We start from the raw sequence: 8,368 nt of genomic DNA on the forward strand, positions 1-8,368 counted from the left end.
TCTTTACGTGTTACTGTCCTTTTCTTGAGGCAAAGTATTTTTTTATTAAATGCAATACACTTGAATATGTATTCTCTCGTTATTTCACCTGACTCAAGAAATGAAAATGGAGGAAAGAGATGTAGATTAAGATGACTCAGAGGTGAGACTTTAGTCTCTAGTGCACGAGGGCTAGTTAAGATGTTGATTTCCAGAGAGGTCCTTTTGTCCTCTCAGGGTCTGGTCGCTCTTCAACCAGACTGTCCAGCATCTCCTACTTTCTCAATTCTTACACTGTGCTCTGCTGGTTTTGGTCCTAGTTTGGATCAAATCTTCACTGCAGCTTTTCAGTGTGACTAGATGCAGATATAGATCAGCAAAGTGTTCTAACCACACCAGTCATGATGACTCACACATGCACTCATATCACACTCTCTCACACACACACACACACACACACACACACACACACACACACACACACACACACACACACACACACACACACACACACACACACACTTATAGATGTTCTCATCTGCTTCTATCAAAGCATCAAATATAAAAATAAACATCTTTTCTGAAATTATTCATGATGTCTCTTTCACTAGCTTATGTGAATATCTGTTTTAAGTATTGTGTGTGTCTAGGATGGTCATGTTTGTGCATGAATGTGTACAACTTATGTCTGTAAGTGACTGTGTGTTTGTGGGCATGTTTTTAGATGATATTTAAACACTGTTCACTAAAGTTCTTGTTAATCCTTGATTATAAAGTCCTGTGGAGGAAATCGTAGGGTTCTCTTCTTCATTGTAAGGTTGTGTGTGCATATGTTTGTGTATGAGTGTGTACATGTAGCCGTGTGCGGGGTGGGTGAGTTTTCAATATCTCTGTAAATAATCAGATGTGTGTGCAATCACTATCTCAACACTCAATCAGTTAAAGTTCTGGCCCATCTCTTAAAGGGGAAGTTCTGATATGCAGTTTGTCTTAAAGGAGAAGTTGACTTAGTTTCTTCGGTATGCGCCTTAAGCAAATGTTTTCATCAGCCTCTTCTGCAGGACTTTATTAGTACAAAGTTGTGCTATATAATACTGCAAGGCTGGTAAAAAGAGTGCTTTTGGCTCTGTATGGGATCAGGTGAAAGAGTTTTTAACTTTAGCTCTGGTAATTCTTCCAGCTGTGTACCGAGCCCTTGCACATTTACAAAGACCTTCACTTTACAAAGATGCCTACACACACACACACACACACACACACACACACACACACACACACACACACACACACACACACACACACACACACACACTCACACACACTCACTTGGTTATGTGGTGTACGGTCACTCTCCATAGGTGTAATGGTTTTACTAATGTACAAACTGTATAATCTATCCCCCTACACTAACCCTACCCCTAAACCTACCAATCACAGACAACTTTTGGCCTTTTTTGAATTTCAAAAAACACAATTTAGTATGTTTTTTAAGCCATTTGGTTTATGAGGACACAGATGTAATGTTACTAGGTCCCCATCCCGGCATCAATCCCGGGACGTGTTTGCGTTCACACAGTCAGAATCCAGTCCGGAGCTGACTCCAATGGTTCAAAGGGAGGCTCTAATAGCCCCTCCAAAACAACTGATTAATCCCAGGTGGGGACACTAATAGGACGTGCAGGCCTCAAGCATCTAACTCCATGCATAAACGAGGAGACCAGACGGTGTCTATCTACGGCGACAGCCGCGACTTAAACTCTCAAGGTAGTAGCAGCTGCTCCAGACACAAACTTATCCTGCAGGAATTCCAACACTGAACCGACCGGGCAGCTGACTGGGTCCATTGCATGAGCCGAACACCAAGACTCAAAGACCTTCCACTTAGAAAAATATAGCCGCCTAGTAGAAGGCACACAAGCGTTATCAATGATCTCCCGAACATTAGCGGGAAGACCAGACGCCACTGTCGCTATTCCCTTTTATCGGCCACACCCACAGCCTCCATATCTCGGGTCGAGGACGCCAAATCCTGCCCTGGAGCTGAGACAGCAGATCTCTCCTCATAGGAATCTGCCAAGGGGACCCCTCCACTAGGGAGCTCAGCTCCGAGAACCACGTCTGGGATGGTCAGAATGGGGCTACCAGAAGGAGGCGGATTCCACACTCCCTTACTCTGCATAGGACTGCAGGGATTAGCTTGACTGGAGGGAATGCATACCGTCTCAAATCCGGCCACAGATGAGCGAAGGCATCTATCCCCAGAGGCGTCGGATGAAACAGGGAAAACCACAGTATACGTTCACTGTATAAGAGTGAGTGATGTAGCGTCCCTGAGGAGGCGCCCGCGCCATCAGCCAATTAATTGCCGTGGTTCTATATGGGTTCAGACTAGTGTTGTCAAAAGACCTGGTACTTCGGTACCAAGTCAGTACTAAAAAAATTAAACCGTTACGTTACCAGCCTTTCTTAAGTACCGGTGGTACCGAAGTATCGGATTAATCCGGTTCTTGATGCGCTGTCCAAAAGGTGCACAGTTGCGTCCTCTTCATAAAAACACAGAGACATGGCGACCGGCGGCACTACTAATGCGGTGACTCTGAATCCACTCGTTGACAAGAAAGGAGGAAAGAGCCACATATGGAAATATTTTGGATTAGTCTAATGTCACGTTGCTATAAGGGGCCGTTCACATAGCTCATTTTTTGCGTGTACAAATTCGTTATTACAAATGTAGGCACGCAGCATCATAATAGAAGCGGTGCAGCGCGCTCGTTTTTCCAGACGCACATATGTTCATGGTTGCACAGCAACGACAGACGCCACGGGAGAGCAAGCGCATTTGGAAAGAAGGAGAAAGCGGTGCGAACTGCGATCTCCATGATGACGAGGAAGTATCAGCAAAGAATTAATTTATTTCTAGCCCTTGCATTAGCTTTACTACTAGATATATTTATGGAGATGAGAAATAAAAAGCCGCCCTGTACAGCTATGATCAGCTGTTCGGCCAAGCTTTCGATGTTGTTACGGAAAGGCCGAAGCTGATCGGTTGATTTTTGTCACATGACCTGTTGAGATGAGAAGTTGAGACGTTTTCATCTCGCCGCGGCATAGCCTACATTTGAAGTAAAGGTTTTGAACGCGCAAAAAATGCGATATGTAAACGGCCCCTAAAGTGGTATCGGGTGCGGTTGTATCGGGGTAGTTTTACGAGCACAGTATCAGACCGACACACAAATACTGGTATCAGTATCGGTGCATCCCGATTTATGTCATTAATATCAGTCCGTCAGAAAAACAGTTCTAGGCTTATTCTTGGCTGGATAACTCTTAACAGGTTTAAAAAGCCCTTTTAAAATTAAATATTAACACAGTTTTGGTTTAAATAAAAGTCAAATAAAACATGATATACACTTTAATATATGTAAATTGAATCAAAATTAAGCTTTGGTACCAAAATTGGTACCAAGAACCGTGGATTTTCATTGGTATTGGTACCGAATACTGAAATTTTGGTACCGTGACAACACTAGTTCAGACAATCAGCTCTAAAGCTCAATTTATACTTCTGCGTCGACCTGTACCCTGATGTGCACCTCTCCAAAAATTTAACAACGTGTCAATTCTACGCGGACGCAAGCGCTGTGATTTTCACCAAGACAGATATTTTAAAATACTGTCTGTAATTCTGTATTCGGATCTGTCAGTCAGTCAGTGGGCGATAGATTGTTTTGCTTACATCAGCATGAGATTTTAAAAATCGCATTCATTGGTTCAGACTCATGCCATCGAGAATTTGCTATGCATATTCACAAAGTTGGAATGCTGCGCTTTAAAACGATACCAAACTTGTGCTGAGAGGAAGCGCCAGTCGTCGAGAAGCGAGCAGAGAAAAAACACATTTTTCAAGGAAAAGGAAAGGTACTACTCCTCTCAGAAAACGTACAAATAAAGATACCTTTAGATGTTTAATTACAATTTGGAGCATTGGGATCGCTAGACGAGGGCTTAATGAACACATTTTTGTGAAAACCTCAAGTTCAACTAAATTCAAAAATGTAAAAAATTTAAATTACATTTTTTCACTTGTTTTGCCTGTAGCTCGAAATTAGCCCATGCGCACTCCGATTTATTCTGCCAGCACGACACACACACACACACACACACACACACACACACACACACACACACACACACACACATTGACTGGCTGTTTATATCTGACCAATCCCTTGGTAATGGCTAGAAGACACACTCTGCCTTATATAGGCAGGAATGCAACAACAGAGACACACACATAAGAAAGCTGGCAAAGTGTGTCATTCAGATTAGGAGCTAGAAGAGAGAGAGAAAGAGAGAGAGAGAGAGAGAGAGAGAGAGAGAGAGAGAGAGAGAGAGAGAGGGAGGCAAGGTGCCAATAGAACAATTAATGGTAACACTTTAGAATAATGGTCCGTCATTAATAAGTAACTATGCAGGAAGTAATGCAGGACTAATGAGTAGTTCTACATTAACACTTCAGCTACTACTATTAACTAATATGGGAACAAGGTTAACTAATCAGTAAGTAATATCGAATTTAGGAGATAGTTCATTATTATGTAATCAATAATTACTTAATGAGATAAGCCTCATTAATAACTATTAACTAACTGACTAATTATGAAGAATATTAAATTGTGTGTCTGAGACGTAATCAGTCATCATTTTTTACTCTGAATGTAGTCATAAAATGCATCACTAAATACTCAAATGTTACCTAGTCACTATGCAGGAACTACTAGTGATGTGGACCATTATTTTAAAGTGAAAAAGATGTTTTTCAAAATAATGGTCCACATCACTAGTAGTTCCTGCATAGTGACTAGGTAACCCTTGAGTAATTAGTGATGTATTTTATAACCACATTGAGAGTAAAAAAAAGACACTTGTTAACGTCTCAGCCACGTTAATGTTGTGATTAGTAATTAATTAGTAATTATTTAGAATTTGTCATAATTACCTATTAGTTCTTAATGATGCCAATATCATTAGGTAATTATTGATTACCTAATAAGGAACTATCTTAGTCCTAAATTCGATATTACTTACTGATTAGTTAAGCTCGTTTCCATATTAGTTAATAGTAGTAGCTGAAGTGTTAATGTAGAACTACTCATTAGTCCTGCATTACTTCCTGCATAGTTACTTATTAATGACGAACCTTTATTCTAAAGTGTTACCCAATTAATATAACAGAAAGTTAAAAATCTTGCAATTATTTGTGTTTGTGTTATAGTTTTATGTAAAATTAACTGAAATTCACACACACAGCATAGAATGAATAAATACATTTATCACCCGAAACTGTCCACTGACTTCTAATGTATGGACAAAGAAATCTCTAAATATTGTCTTTTATGTTCCACAGAAGAAAGAAAGTTATCCAGCTTTTGGTTGACATGATGTACATTATGACAATTTTAATTTTTGAGTGAACCATCTTTTTAATACATTTACATTGAATCATTTAGCAGACGCTTTAATCCAAAGCGATTTACAAATGAGGAGAACAATAGAAGTTAAACTAACAATATTCAAGTGCTGTGAATAATAGTGTGAATAGTAGTTATTTGGTAAAAGAGTATAATGTCCATGCATTAGGAACACAAGCAAGACTATGACATTAAACTACTTGATGTTGTTGATCTGTCAGTCTATCGGGGGAATTAATGAGAATAAACCGTGCTTTATACAACCCTCCTCTCCATCATATGATAAAGTCCTGCTGATACAGAACGCCAGCAGAAGCATCAACGGCACATCAATACATCTTTAATAAAACTCTGTTTACCGTATGTGTTTAATGGAGCGCAAACAGAGCAATTGAGTTTTGAGTTTGATGAGTCAAGAGTTATCTCTAATAAACCTAAATGTCACAGAAAGGAAGGGTGTGTGCAGTGAAAAGAATGACATTGACTTCATTTATTGAGTGCAGATGTTTAAACTGAACTGCAGGCGGTCTGTGAATGAGACGCAGGCTTTTGCATTGAAACACTGGAGGCAAACGCTGCACTACTGTCTCGAGAGTGTTCGTCCCGGCTGTGTGTCGAACTCTAATGTGTGTCAGTTCTACAACAGCAGTGAACAGACTTCATTAACCCTCCAACATCAGGCCTCAAGAACATGTACAATACACAGTCAGCCAGTGGGTTCAGAAACAGGAGACATTCAGAACAATACCAAAATATATAAAACAGTGTATAACTGACGTAACCATATATAAACCTCAGGATTATGTAGGGGAGAATGAGAAAAGTGTAAGTCAGAAGCACCAGGAACAAACTGGCCAAAATTTTCTTGCGCTTTAGAGAAGTAAGTGATATTGCGCGTGAAAGACCGCGACAAGTGCCAACAAAACACAGAATGATTATCGGGTAGGGGATTAAACAGCCGATCGATCGGGACAGAGGGCTAAACAGCCAATCAGTGTTAACGTCTGTAAATGAAAAGTTTATGACTGCAAAGATCAGAGGAAAAAACCAGATGATCACAGAAACGACACAGCAGACTTTTAGTGAATGATGAGATCTGTACCAGATAGGATGAGAAACCAGAAGATATCGTTCAAAAGCAACACATGCCATAAAATACACACACACAACCAAACTATACCAATATGCAATATAGGCATCCAATGACCATGTGATTGTCCATGTTAATCTACAAATGATCTGAATGAGATCTGAAAGAATCAAATGAATAACAAACACTGGAGTGGAGCGATTAGATTTGATAAGAGCACACAACGCAAACAGAGTTAAGATCATGATTAGAATCTCAATGGCTGCAATTATACTGATAATTAATGGGTGTGCAAAATAAAGTTTAATGAACAATTCCCGCATATGATCATCATAATGTACTCCACTTGATCCGTTGATATAATAATCTCCACTTGATCCGTTGCTGCTGGCGTTTTGTTCTGCCATTGTTTCATGAAATCTTGACAGGCAACACTAAATAACAAACCAGTCATTAGTTTAAAAACATGCATTCATTTACTATTTACTACTTTATTAAAAACATTAGGGAAAGATATATGACATAACTTGTTTTCTGTGTGATTGTTGAAACAAAGTTTCCTCAGTTTGCTTGACATGTTCTTTAGAGGAGATGTGTGTAATGTTAGAAAGCTTGAAATACGTGAAATGTAAGATTAAAGTTTGGAAATCCTCCATTTGAACAATATCACAGAAGCAAGAATGCTGTTGTTCTGAATATTCAGTCCAGCACAGCTGCAAGTGTACAATGGTTTATTAAACTAGGAATAAATCTTGAAGAACTTACGTTACTGACAGGATTGTGTGTTTCGTCTGCAGGTCAAAGCAGAAGTTTGTGGAGCAACACACAGACTGACAGATGTTTCACAAGTTTCCACTGCCGTGTTTAAAGAGCTCTTCATTCACTGCACACACTGTAAAAACACACATCTTAAAGCTTGTGGATCTAATGTAGGAAATGCCTGAGATTACAGACAAACTATTTGATCCAACGTGTGCAACTGTAATTACCTTAAAGACACAATTAACTAACAATGGTGGTTTGAGTGAAAAACCAGTCTAACTTTCACAAACGGTTCGGCTCGACTACGACGACTGAAGTAATCTGAGAACGCTTTATATCTGATGCTTTCATTTTTAAAGTTCACTCTGTGTTTATAACTCTTTCCCCGCAAGTGTCTTTGCTCATTTTCACTAAAGCTTCACGGCCCACAGAATATTTTGTTGTATGAATATCTGAACATGTAATATATCAAAAGAAAGTTTTTCTTTTTAACTACACTTGAATGTGGGAAAGTGTCCTTATGTGTCCCTACACCTTCGTGCAACAATAACAATCATTGACAACTAGGCTTATTGATCAAACTCATGCTTACCCTCCAGCAGAATCTCTCCTGGATCCTTCGTTGTCCTTGGTCTTGCAAGATATACTATAATGCTCTTTCTATTACTTACAGAGCTGTCTTTGTAAGCTCAAGTAAAACTGAACAGTGTTTGTCTTTATGAAATAAAAAATTATTTAAACAAACGATAAAAATACTGGTTACACAATGATTAATATTTGTTGCAAATCATCAAGAGGTTACAGGTTATAATACTTCAGCTTATCCAATCTCAACAGGGCAGTCCTGTATGAGTGGAGAATTACACAGGCTATTTACCTTGTAAGGAGTTAAAGCAATAGATGCAAAAAATAACTTGTCCTCATCTGAGCTATTCAAGTTAAGATAATACAGCAGAGCAATTTAAGCAAAAAGAGTTTCAGTTAATAAACTGAGCTAGGAGAGAGCTAATTTCTCCCCAGGGATGCACACGACATCAAAATAAAAAAAAAAAAAAAAATAACAGTC

General features: G+C 39.2%; 1 long non-coding RNA gene across 1 annotated transcript; it reads right to left on the minus strand.

Annotated features, from left to right (window-relative positions):
* Window positions 1–5,410: 5,410 nt before the first annotated feature.
* Window positions 5,411–8,152, minus strand: LOC311291901. The gene is made up of 3 exons (XR_014627626.1): window positions 7,895–8,152; window positions 7,306–7,432; window positions 5,411–6,974 (listed from the first exon to the last, which is right to left on the minus strand). It is a non-coding gene; the product is annotated as an uncharacterized lncRNA (long non-coding RNA).
* Window positions 8,153–8,368: the final 216 nt, after the last annotated feature.

Source organism: Rutilus rutilus (assembly GCF_951802725.1).
Source record: "Rutilus rutilus genome assembly, chromosome: 6".
NCBI lineage: Eukaryota > Metazoa > Chordata > Actinopteri > Cypriniformes > Leuciscidae > Rutilus > Rutilus rutilus.